Genomic DNA, 13,416 nt, shown 5'->3' on the forward strand with positions numbered 1-13,416 from the left:
TTTTTGGACCGGAGCAACAAATTGAAGATTGGTCAAGTAAACTTTCCTGCAAATTACTCAAAAATTAAGTTTTCTTTAGAAAAAAGTTTTAAGTACGTATTGTAGCTCATGTAATTCTACACAAAAAAAAATTGTTTAAATTTGTAGATAGATTTGGAGAAAAATGTTGGAAAATATTACAGTGGAAACATTTTTATATTGGGTAATTTAAAGAAAAATATTTTGTATTAAAAAACCAAGTTTCAGAGTGTAACGGCAAGGGGAACGCCGTCATTTTGAATCAAATATTTGTTTGAATTTTGTTTAATAACTTCCAAAACATTTGTTTACATATTGCTTTCAACGTTTTTTTTAAGGGCTTATAAATGAGCCCTTTATCATGAATATCGGTCAAAGCTAGTGTTAAAATATGTAGGGTAAGCTGGGGCACATTTGACTTTGTGATTTTCGGTGTGAACGAAAAGAAGAAAAGTTGGGATGGTGAACGAAGCCTCAGTTAATATAAAGCAACGTTATGAACTTCGGCAATTTAGCTTCAACTCGTCTTCGAGTACCACGTATTTTTGTGATTTCGGGATTTTTGATGTAATTTTTGACTACAGGTTTGTAAGAGATTTGTGAACAAAATAAAAAAGTTTTTCTTATTGTGAAATAATATTATGATACTCGTAGCATTGTTCCTAAATTATTAATATTTAAAATACAAAACATTAATATAAAAAAAAAACATTACAAATGTTATGAAAAACCTTTGGGCCATTTTTGATTTTTGTAAAGGGGACACATTCGGCTGATAGTAGGGGTACATTTGACATTTGTTAAATGTGAGCCAACATGATTTGTTATGCTAATATTTGTGTTTTTATTTGTTTTCATGTTTATTTTGAAGAAATGGTGAGAAACTACAAGAGAAACTGCAGACATACGGAAAAAACTTGAAACGCAAACATCAGCTGCTGAAAAATATGGGATGAATAGAACCACATTGATCATGCGTATGAAAAAAACAGGATCCCTTAAAAGATTGGTCAGATTCGGGTAATGAAAGTAGCCCTGACGAAGATTTCACTTTTCAATCGATATATGCGATGCGTCAAGCCTTTACAAAGCTGCAAGAAAAAGAAATGGTAGAATATGTTAAAAAATGCTCTTTTCACGCGTACGGCTTGTCAAACGATTCTTTCAAGAAATTTGCGTATGACGTTATTAAGGCTAACAATAGCTGCCCATCAACTTGCTCAATTCTGAACTCTCGCTACGTAAGCCCGAAAATATTAGAAGTGAATTTATTGATTTATGTTTTTTATATTGTTAAAATACATCGTTAAAACAATTTTTGACTTTTCTTTCCATTCAAACACTAGCGGAATAGACCCGCTGATCCTTTGTATGCATACGATCATGAGATAAAACTGCAATTGGCAAATGTTCCCCGCGTGAAGTCAAAGGTCCCCCATGCCCGGAGCACTTTTGACAAAATGACGTTTTTTTAAACAAATTAAAAAAAAATGGAATTCATATATAATCTTCGGAAAAACAGACCTTAAAAAATTAAGTGTCAAATGTGTTCCAGTTTCCCCTACTTAAAACTTTTTTTTCGAAAAATAAATATATAGTGTTTAAGTGATTTTTAAATAAGTCAAAAATGTCAGATTTAAAGTTCGGAACTTCGAAGTCGCGTTTGTGTTGGAGCTACAGATTTGACGAGTACACACGCAACCTTCTTCTAATTTTTTTTTTATTTTTTCCCTTTTTTGTTTCTTATCCTTATACCTAACTTTTTTTGTAAAAAAAAAGATAGTTTAAATGTGTGCACACCCTAGGGCTTAAGTGAAGGTTATACTTTTGCGTTTTGTGTAAAGTATGTGTGTTAATACACTCAGACTTTCTGTGTTTTTCTGCGTGTTTCGCATATTTTCTTTTGAACAATCATCCCGTCAATCTCGCTTTATTACACTGGGATGTTTTTCGGTTGCTGGTTTTTGACACTTCTCTTTCATTTGTTGTTCTCATCTCATCCGATGAAGAAATGTTGTTAGATGTGTAAGACCTTTGTGAGGTTTTTTAAAAAATTTCGAAGCAAAAGAAAAAAGGGAATTCGATTAAAATTTGGAGAGAAAAAAGATCTGCGTTCGGATCCTTCACTTTCTTGACAAAAGAACTAAAATCGAATGATAAACCATTGTTTTTAAATTATATAAGGATGAATAAAGACATTTTAAACTTGCTTTTGTCGTTCATTGAAAACGAGATTAAAAAAATAAGTTGGCTTCAACTTTGTTTCCACGGGTGAACGGGTAGTTTGGATTGCAAAGCTTAAACTACCAAACTAGACTCTCTTAACAATTTCTTCATTAAAATTAATTCGGTTATAACGTCTTTCATCCACCTGACAACATCTTTCTTGTTTACTCGGAAACACTAGAAAAAATAATAAAGCAACACCAAGAAACAAAGAAAAAGAAACGTCAAAAACCATCCAAGACAATCCTGAACCCAAAACTCTGGGTTGAGACTTTTTAAAGTATTTCTATTTCACCTACTTTCTCTTTCGCACTTATTTGTGTCTTTCTAAAAACGTCTGAGTGTAATAACAAACTATTAGTAAGTACAGGGTCCAGCAAAAACTTCTCCCATATTAATAAATTAGTAAACAATTTAACAGAAAAATTGTATTGAATTTTCAAAACTAAATACTATGCCATTTTACATTAAATATAAAATTACTTAGTTTTAAACAGTATATCCGTTAAATATTGTCCTCTATTATAAAAACATTTACGAAGCCTTTCTCGGAAGTTTTCCATTGCTCGTCGAGTCATTTGTAGTGTAATGGCTGCCACTTTCTGAGTGATTGCCTCCTTAAGTGCTTCCAATGATGTTGGGCGATGAGTGTAGACTTGGGCCTTTAAATTTCCCCAAAGAAAAAAATCACAAGGTGATAAATCGGGGGACCTTGGTGGCCAGATAATGTCTCCTCGTAAAGAAAGAAGATGCCCTGGAAACATCTCTTTCAAAATGGTTAGTGAATGCTGTGAAGTGTGTACTGTGGCTCCATCTTGTTGCAACCAGACTTCTTTGTGGTTCCTAGTAAACTGATTTAAGTTTGGTTGGAGGAAGTTCTCAATCATGTGCAATAGCATTAACTGTAACTTTTTGCCCATTTTCTTTAAACAAAATACGGACATAACACACCAAATTCAGCAGCAGCACACTAAACTGTCACATAAGGGCTGTGAAATGGTCGTTAATGGATTTCTTGAGGGTTTTCTGTTGCCTAGTACCGGAAATTGTTTATTTACAGTACAAGATCATGTCGTCCAAGTTGAATTCGAATGCGAAATGCTCGCTGAGTAGTAATCGCAGAACCACCATTACGGATATATTCGTCTACGAAAAATGCGCGATGCTCACCGTGCCACGCCCATTATTACTAAAAACGGCAAGTAGACCTCTATCTATCTATACCCAGAATACCATTTTATCTATAAATAGCTTTAACTATATAAGTCTATAAAAAAAGAGAGGTTTTTTTTTTTGCGGGACCCTGTATTTCAATAATTTTTAGATCGACGGAGCATTTGACCAAGAAAAAGGTTATTTCTTATGTCTAAGACCTCCATACATGGCCATTTTTATAGTGGAATAATCAATTTCTTATACACTAAAAACAAAAATAATATCAATTATAGATAACTTACTTTTTTCTCAAATGTTTGGCTTGATTCCGTTGCGTTGCCTCTTGGCTCATTCGTTTGGGCTTTGGTTTGCCCATCTTTTTCACGTTTTTCAGTAAATATTTTATCTAAGCTTCTTTTTGTTTTCACTGTTTTCCTTTTTATTTTTATTTTCTCTGCACTATCACTGTTTTATTTTTTGCACTTGTCAATCACCATTAAAAAGTTACTACCCCAAAGACCCGTTCAATACGAATTTCTTAAGCAAAATACCTACGGCTGACTTTAAAGCATAAAAAGCTTAAAGAATATGTGTGTAATAAGTAGACATAATATTTTCCTTATTTTGTTATTCTGAATTTCACAACAGCAACAGCTGATATTTTTAAACTCCTCCCTCTTTTTATATTTTTTTATTCTCCTGTCATTTTCCTTACAGTCACGGTTGCCACATTGGTCATCTTTGACCAAATTTGGTAATTATTTTTTCACTTGGTCAAATGGTCAATTCCATTTGGTCATATTTTTCGGAAACGAAAAAAGATGTTCGATAATTAGAGTAACGAAAACGTTCCTTTAACATTCTCAATTAGCTTAACAGAAACAACGGTCATTTAAGCAACTTTTTGTAAATAATGAGTTTATTAAAAATATAAACTCTTGATCTGAATTGGACTTAGGGAATAGAGAGAATTATCTACGCTTACACAAGTCGTACAAATTTTCAAAATCGAGCCTTACTACTTTTAATAAAATTATTGTAAAAACAAACGCTTTACATTTTTTTAAAACGACTTGTACTAGTTATTTAAATTTGACCTTAGTGACAATGATTTAAGAAATGTATCCAAAATAACTCCAAAAAGTTTTTTGTCAGAATTTCGAAATTTCAATATCATCTTTATAATTGATTTTTTTTCTAACTTGGTTCAGGGTTATTCTTAAGATGAAGTAATGGAGTGGACGAAGCCTAGATTTTGGAAAAAAAACACAATCAACGATAAAATTGACATTATGCGAATTTCGGGGAGGAGTCAGTTTTTTTTCCAAATTTTTTGGAATTAAGTTTGATTACAAAATTAGGGAATAGACATAATTTTAATAACGTTCTGGACAAAGAGCTTCAAAATAACAAAATAGTCTTAGTGTCTGGAGGGCAATAGATTTTCTTAAATTATGTTTATTATACGTCATCTGTATAATATGGAAAACATGTTAAAAATGTGGTAAAGGTTTGTGTTGAAAAATTTGTCGGACTTGAATTATGTTGGTTATTTTTACCTACAAGTGGTCATTTTTATTTTTAAATTTTGACACGAACTTTTTTTCAAGTTGGCAACCGTGCTGTCATTTTACTCGCCTCGCATAACTGACGTCCTTTTTCTGTTTTTGTTCAAACAAGAAACAAATTTTGAGAAGGAGGTAACTTGAATATTAAAATTAAATAAGATAAAATAAAAACAAATTAAAAATTTGGCTCGAGGCTTTTTATTCTAAAATATTATTATTTTAGAAAGAATTTTGTTTTTTTTACAATACGTGTTGTACGGACATTTGACCAATTTCACGTTATTATCATAATTTTAAGTTGGGGCCTCTTAAGAGTACTTGATTTCACCTGGGATATAACTAAAATAACCAACACCTTGGTGCTTGGGGTTTAAGAGTTTACGAGGTTAAGTCGGGTTCCAGATTTACCAGTGAGGTACCGAAAACCTACTTGTTTCTTAGGAAATTTGACTTTAAAGACTTATTACCCGTGTTTTGTTGGAAAATCTATCAATAGTATAGTAGGATTTTACACGAATAACAAAAATCATACCCACAGTATGAATACTGCCGATAAAAGTTAAAGTAGAATATCTTACTATGGATGGGTTTTTGACATTTATACGAGTCTCGAATGGATCTAATGTGATTTCGTTCTCAAATGTTGGTACAATTGATATTGCATTTGTATCTCGATGGCTGTGTTCGTTGAGTAGTTGTGCATTTGGAATCATGTGTTTTCCATTGGGGAAAAAAATCTATCTGTTATTGTTGATATTATTTAGTTTTGTTAATGAAAATGGACTAACTGGGTTTTATTTTGCAAGAGAAAACAATAGATAAGATATTCACGCACAAGAAGATTTAAAAATGATTAAGTTTGATAGCTATTTCTAAAATGCAAATGGTGTTTCGATGTTTCCTATGAATTTGAAGTAAGATAGTTTGATTCGTGTTAAGCAATGAAAAACTGAATAGTTCAGCACCATATAAAAATATGCTTCCTACTCCATGTGCATTTTTTTAATTTGATTAAACAAAAACTATATTTTTGTACACATGTGGAATACCAAAAAACGCACTTATTATTTATATGAAACATGATTCAATGTCTATTTTTATGTTATTGGATGATATTAAATATTCAATTGATCTTGTTTTATTTAAGTTTTTGAGCCCTTCATTTAAGTTTTCTTTGGAATATGTATGAAAACACGCTTCGAATCATTTTACTTACAACATTCTTAATAATTCGTAATAAAGAATTAATTCATCTAAAATATATATAACTGACCCTAAAATGAATTCTTCTAATTTTGAATAGCTAAAATAGGGGATGAAATTCTAAAATTAAGAAAATAAAAACAAAAAAGAATGAAATATGTTTTTGATTTCGAGTTGTGGAGGTTCTTTTTCTGGCAATGGTTTTTATTTTTAGATACGTATGTGGCTGTCAGTCTGGCAACCGGTGTCGGTTTTTTTGACAGCTGTGACTTGATTTATTTGGTCTGCTATTTTATATTTATAACGAAAAGACTTAAGCCATAATGGCTGAAACACAAACACGCTTCAGCTTCGGCTTCGTCTGACGTTAACGAATGCAGTCATAGGAATTCATTGCATGCTATCACAATGAAGCTTCGACCTCACGTTTCATTTGACAATCGTAAGGAAATAACGTAATGTGACTCCAAACGGAAGCTCTAGTTCAAATTTGCTGAAAATTTGCTTTGTCTGACAGCTCAACAGCTGTAAAAAAGTCAACAAACCAAATACATTAAATTTTGAGGGATTTCCATTGGTTATCATAGCCTGTGTAAGCTACTTCCGCGATAAATTTAATTTATTCGATGTCAAAATTCATATTTTTTTTTTAATTTTTAGAAAAAGTAACAGCTGTTGATGACAGGAGTGCCATTTTAGAAATGTCATATTGGAAGTGTCATTGCAGGCCCAACGTAACGCAGACGAAGCTGAAGCGTGTATGAGTTTCAGCCATTACTCCAAAACAACGTTTGAAAATTGTGCAAATTTATTACCTAAATATCAATTTATTGATGGAAACTTTTGATAATCTCATTTTCTCGGGTAGTGGGCTTGTCACTTTGCCTTAGATTTAACACCGCTCGGTTATGTTTTATGGGGTTATGTGAATACAGATGAGCATTGATGGCTTGAAAGAGAATATATGGAGCGTTAATGCTGCAAAAAGTAGTCGAAAGTTGGTTGCCCAAAATCATTTTTAAAAAATAATCGCAAACCCCTAATCTTTGTAATAAAGCTTAATTCTAAGTCATTATATTAAATGTCTAAATGAGTCTTTTATTCACCTAAACCACTCGTAAAAAAAAACATCCTGTGTTAAAAATCATTTAATCCCTGTACAAGAACCCAGTGTTGTTTTGAGTACCGTTTATCGAATATCCTGATAAAGATTATCTACCTAACAGTCAAATTTTTAATGTGACCTTTTTGTCTGTCAGCCACCCGCACAATGAAAGATAATACATTTAAGTGTAATCTACCCTCTCCTCACTTATGCGCTTACCATGACAAAAATGCATCTATCATTCACGCACTAAGTAAATAAATTGTATAAACATACCTATCAAATGCAAAGATATGTACATTGTACATACATACCTACATTTCATGCCCCGTGAGGAGAATTGCTCTTCTAAAATCGAATTGTCACTTAATTTGTAAGAAAAATCCACTTACCTACCCTTCTCTTCTTTTTTAAAATCAAAACAAACTTACCTACCTGTCTTATCTACTTGATGCGCCTTTCAATAATCATAAATGACAATGCAGATGAAGCACAGCCACGCGCAACGCACGACGCACAAGGCCACGTTTACATTGCACTGTCTTGAAATCTAAATCACAAAGAACAAGTTCGTGAGACTCATTTTATGCAGGCATATTTTTTGTTTGTTTATAAAAGTTAGTTTTTGAGACATCAAAATGTAAGCTATACATATATGCATAAAAGTATCTATAATAGTTTATACCTATAGTTAGTATAAGTCTGTATGACGCATACCTACATACAAAAAAAAATTAAAACAAAAACTAGACAAATAACCTTTAAATGTGATTAACGTGATTAATTGCTTAAAACAACGAGTGAATGTTGTCCGAGACTTTATTTACTTTATGCGTTGTTAATTTAATAGGTACACAGTAATAAATAAATTCCTATACTTCTCTTAATAGGAGCTAGGTTCCTTACCTATACTCATATCTATTCTACCTCTACTGAGCACCTACGTATTAGGCTTGCCAGATTAGCCAACTTATTATAAGTTAGGTTATATTTATCCAAAAATTCCTGACAGCAATTTCAAGATTACAGAATCACTTGATTTTTAAACAAATCATTGAAATAAAAAACATTTCGAGTTAATTAGATTTGGAGGATTTGACATACACAATTGGTAATTTCACCGTCAGCAAGGCTTAGAAAAAATTAAGTGCACGACTTGGACGCACCAACATTTTCCTGTATAAAAAGAGTTTGTTTTAAAATAGCAGGACCCAAAATTTAAGATTTAAAAATATACCTTCAAAATAAGTTTGCCTTCAAAAATTCAAATCGCATTTGTTTTCTCAAATTACTTTTTTCGTTTTGAAAATAGTTACCTAAAGCGTTTTTTTGTAATAATTTTTATTAAGAAAATAAAATATTTGAATTTTTGTTTAAAAATATTTTAAGAATGAAATCACGTTTATACACATTTTGTATTTGATTTGCCTGGAAAAATGTAAATCCGTTTTAGAGATATCGTACGTCTGTACGTCCGTACGCTCGCGAAGTACTAAGAAGAAGAACCAGTAGAGATATCGACTTCAAATATTTTTGTTAATTTAGCAGTTTAAAAAAAGGTGAAACCTTTAAAAATATCTCACGAACCTAAAACGCTAAAACGTTTAAAATATCTGGTAAAGTTTAGAGAAAAATCGAATTGACAGTTTTTTTTTTTATAAAAAATGAAAACCTAAAAAAAATATTACTCAAAACTGAATTTCGACTCAAATATCTTTTAAAAAATTTGAGGTTATGGCTTCCTACTTATTTTGAGAAAAATTGAATTGTCAGTTTTGTTTACAAAAAATAAAAACCTAAACCAAAAAATTAATAAAAGTTGATTTTCGACTCAAATATATTTTCAAAGCTATGAGATATTGGCTTTAAACTTCTTTTATCTTTTAAAAAATAGTGTTGTCAACACTCAGTAAAATTTTAAGAAAAATCTAACTGACAGTTTTTTTTTTACAAAAAATAAAAACCTAACAAAAAAACAATACTAAAACTTGGGAAAAATTTACTTTCAACTCAAATGCTTTTCAAAATCTAAAAACATTGCCTTACTTTTTTTATTTTATAGAAAATATTGTTTTCGATGTTTAGAAGTTTTTTTTTAACAAAAATCCAACAGTCCATTTTTCCATAAAAAATAAAATCTCCAAGAAATAGTACGCATTTTTTTTTAAATTCAAGTTCGGTTCTTGATAACTCTCAAATTAATTTCATTCATCCAATTTGTAAAAATTTAAGAAATTCTATTAAAATTAGTAAACATTTGTTTTCGAATAAATATCTATTTGACAAAACTAGATTTTCAAACTAAACTTTTTCTTTATATGAAAAATATTGTTGGTAATTTAAATTTTTTAAGAATAATTCAACGGACAACTTTTTTAACCCAAAACGAAAACCTACAATCATCAGTTATCAGTGTAGGTCGCATCTCAGCCACTTTTTTTTTATTAAAATAAGCCGAGTTGAGAACAATATTTTAACATAAAATTCGTTCGTTTTTAAGAAAACTTGAATTTTTAGTTTTTTACAAAAAAAGGTGTATATGAGGAAAATTAACGAAAACGCAATCGACCGAACGGTTTGGGCTGTACGGAAAGAATCTCAGGTCCCACTTTATTCGACTTCTCTACCATCATTAAAATCTTGAGTTCGAAATTTGTGACGAATACAAATTTTAATTTAAATTCTAAAACTTTACAGACTTATTTAAAAAGTAAATCACTTAAACTAAATAATGGACCAATGTGAAGCCGATAATGTCGATAATATTTGTAGACCGTTTTTCAACAGCAGCAAAATATATTGTTAAGGTTCAGACAACATAAAGAACTTCATTTGAATTAATATTGACAGTACACATTTTGACCAGGGCAACGAGTTTGTTTTTCAAGTGTCATACATTTCAAACTCAGAATCTATTTCAGAACATATTTCTTTTCCTATTTGATAAGGAACACTTTTGCAGAAAACATTAGGTCCGTTCGCGTACCTTCCTAAAACAGTCTAATTTTGCGAAAAATTACAAAATTTAACTAAATACTGTTCGCGTACTCAAAAATGTCGTAGTTTTTTCGTAAAAGAGAGCGCTCAAGAGAGAGTTACATATATCCCCAACCTACGAATTTTAGCACAAGAAATTTATTTGGGCTGATTTGTGAAAAGTGTCAAATTTGATAGAACTTCAAATAAATTAAATAAATACAATTTATTTGCTGTCACTTATAAAATTAAAAATTGTTTTCTAAAGAACAGCAAAAGGATTGCAATTTTCAAGTTTCAATTTGGTCAAGTTTTTCCATTAAAAAAAAATGGACCAGCGTGATGTTGCTTGAAGTTCATGTTGTCTTGATTTATCCATTTACAAAAAAAAAATTTAAACACGAAATTAAACGATGATGTTTCAAAATGTATGTTTTTTGACAGTCGAATTGTGGGAAAAATTTGTTGATTTCCCGTTCGCTTTATTTTTGGCAGTTTTGTCTTTTTGTGAGAGAATTTCAGTGCATAAAGTATGCGAACGGACCTATTTTTTCAGCTGACTGAAAAAAAGTGGTCAACTGTCATTATGACATAAGAAGACTTGACTTTATATAGGGTCCTCCAAATAACTTCTTTTTTTTTTTTGAAACAGGGATCAAAACATCGAGTGTAGTTTCTGCTGTTTGGCACGTAGCACAGTCCTGTTGAAACAAAATGTTGCCAATATCTTCCTCTTCAATTTGTGTGAACTAAAATTCGTTCAACATGGCCCGATAACGATCGTCATGGACTGTAACGGCCACTCCTTGCTCATTTTCGAAGAAAAATGTCCCAATTATGCCTCTGCACCAAAAAGTGACTCGTTTTGGGTGTATCGACTTTTCATTGTATGCGTGCTGGTTTTCTGTGTCCCAAATGCGACAATTTTTGCTTGTTTACATAACCGCCAAGATCAAGATTTTTTTTGGGAAAATCGGCATCTTCTCTAAGTCGATCTCAGGCAATATTTTCCAGCGTTTTTCATGCGTATGCACAACCATATTCGTTCAGCGGAAGGATAAAACTTATTATCTGTCAAATCACTGTTACTATTCACAAAATAACCCCTAGTTGACAAAAAAAACGTTAGATGGCGGACCCTATATTTAGAACAAATTTCCTTTAAAGTTGCCTTAATTTGAAGGAACTTGTCTTACTTTCGAATCCATTATGTCGTCTGAACTTGTCACTTTGTTAATCTTTTCATTGGCATTGCGCTACATTTCCGGTTACGATTTCGGTGTACAAATATTTTTAAATTAGACTCTTTAACTAGTTCAAGACATGGTAACCCTGTTATTCACAAGTCCATGCGTATTTTATATATCTATGTATGTGTTCCTGTTGCAGGCAAAAATACTCCATTTACCAAGATCGGAATCTTTCGTACGTTTCACTCTCCCAAACCCGTTTGTTTACATTGTTGTATTTGTAATTTTGACAATTAGTCCATGAATAGATGTGAAAACAAACAACAAAAAAAACGATGCCGTGGGCTAGCGGCACTTTGCAAAGCAAAAACAAAATGGGGTGGTTAATATGTTTTTTCAGGTTTTTCTTTTTACTTTTTTCGATGAAAAAGTCAGTTTTAAGTTTTAATTTTGCAGTCATTTTGTTGATATCGAACCAATGTACATTTTTGTCTTGAAAAAAACATGTTCAACATCATTTTATTGTAATTAATTCACTAATTTAGAATAATCACTACGAAATTCTTTAAATTTCATAATTAACCTCGAATTATTGTATCAAAGATGCGTTCGAAGAACCATCAAATTAAGGGTGCGAGCGCAATTTATTGATACTACTAAATTTTCGTTAATGAACGGCCCAAATATTTATTTTGCAATTTAAATCTGTATTAAATTAATTAATCGAAGTATGTAAATAGTTTTCTCCATAATTTAAGTTTGGGACTATTTTTCAATTTCATTTTGATTAATAAATATTAAATTTAAAAAAAAAAGAGTTATAAGCGAAAAATACCTTAGCTATGCATAACATTTTTGATTGATGGAAGCGTACGTGTATTTGCTATCAAACAAAACTATATAACACATCAAAGGAACATCAATGTTTAAAAAAAAATAATCAGAACAGTTATAGCGAACCCGTTTAATAAATGCAGAGCGAATAATATGCAAATTTTGACATTTATCACAATTTTTTGATGAAATAGGTCCTACATAGAAATTTTTAGAAAAAAACAATTTAAATTGAAAGTGGTTTTGAGAAACACTTAGAGGATTATAATTATGACTTAGAACAGTTGGAATTATGTAAAAGGATCAAAAAATTTCGGAACGGTAGGACTTTGTAGTTTGGATAAGCCTAGGGAAAAGTAGAACAAGGTACATTTTCGTTACGTTTATTTGGAACAAAGATTCAATCGATTTTTTAATTGTTTAAACCATAGCAGCATGGTGTTTCGATTAAGTTTAGTTAATTAAACATATTAATCAATTTATTACCTGTTTTCATCAGGAGCACCGAAAGTATGGTTGAAAAATTTACAACCAAGGATGCATACGCGTTTTTTTCGTGATTTGTCCATATTTTGCATATGAATTTGTTAAGCATAAGCTACGGTACGTCAATTTAATATTCGAGCACTTAAAACTATGATTTAAATCCAGTTTGTTTTTAAAAAAACAATTTTAATAGCTTTTATAAAAAATCAACAAGTTCGTATTGGAATTGAATTCAAAATTCAATGAAATTATTGAAGTTTCATAATTCACCACGAAAAATAACAGTTAATATTCCGTATCAAAATTTTCCAAAGTGCTTATTTGGGGTGCCTCCGCACTTTGTTTAAATTGGTTTATACAAAATAATACTAGCATTTTTAATATTATTGCATTTTAATAATTTCATTCCATTTGAGTGCTATGCACAGACAAAAACATCTTGTTTACTTCTTTAAGCGTTAAAATGATTGGTAATCAAGATATTTTAATACACTTTTTTATAAAATTGAATCAGTGGCAGTAAAATGTTTGAGGAAAACAAACGAATGTTCTATTAAAATGGTGATACAGTCTAATTATTAAATATTATAAAAAAAACAAATATATATATTAAAGCATACCTTATGTTTGACAATATGAAAAAAAAAAATATATA

Source organism: Eupeodes corollae, chromosome 1 (assembly GCF_945859685.1).
Source record: "Eupeodes corollae chromosome 1, idEupCoro1.1, whole genome shotgun sequence".
NCBI lineage: Eukaryota > Metazoa > Arthropoda > Insecta > Diptera > Syrphidae > Eupeodes > Eupeodes corollae.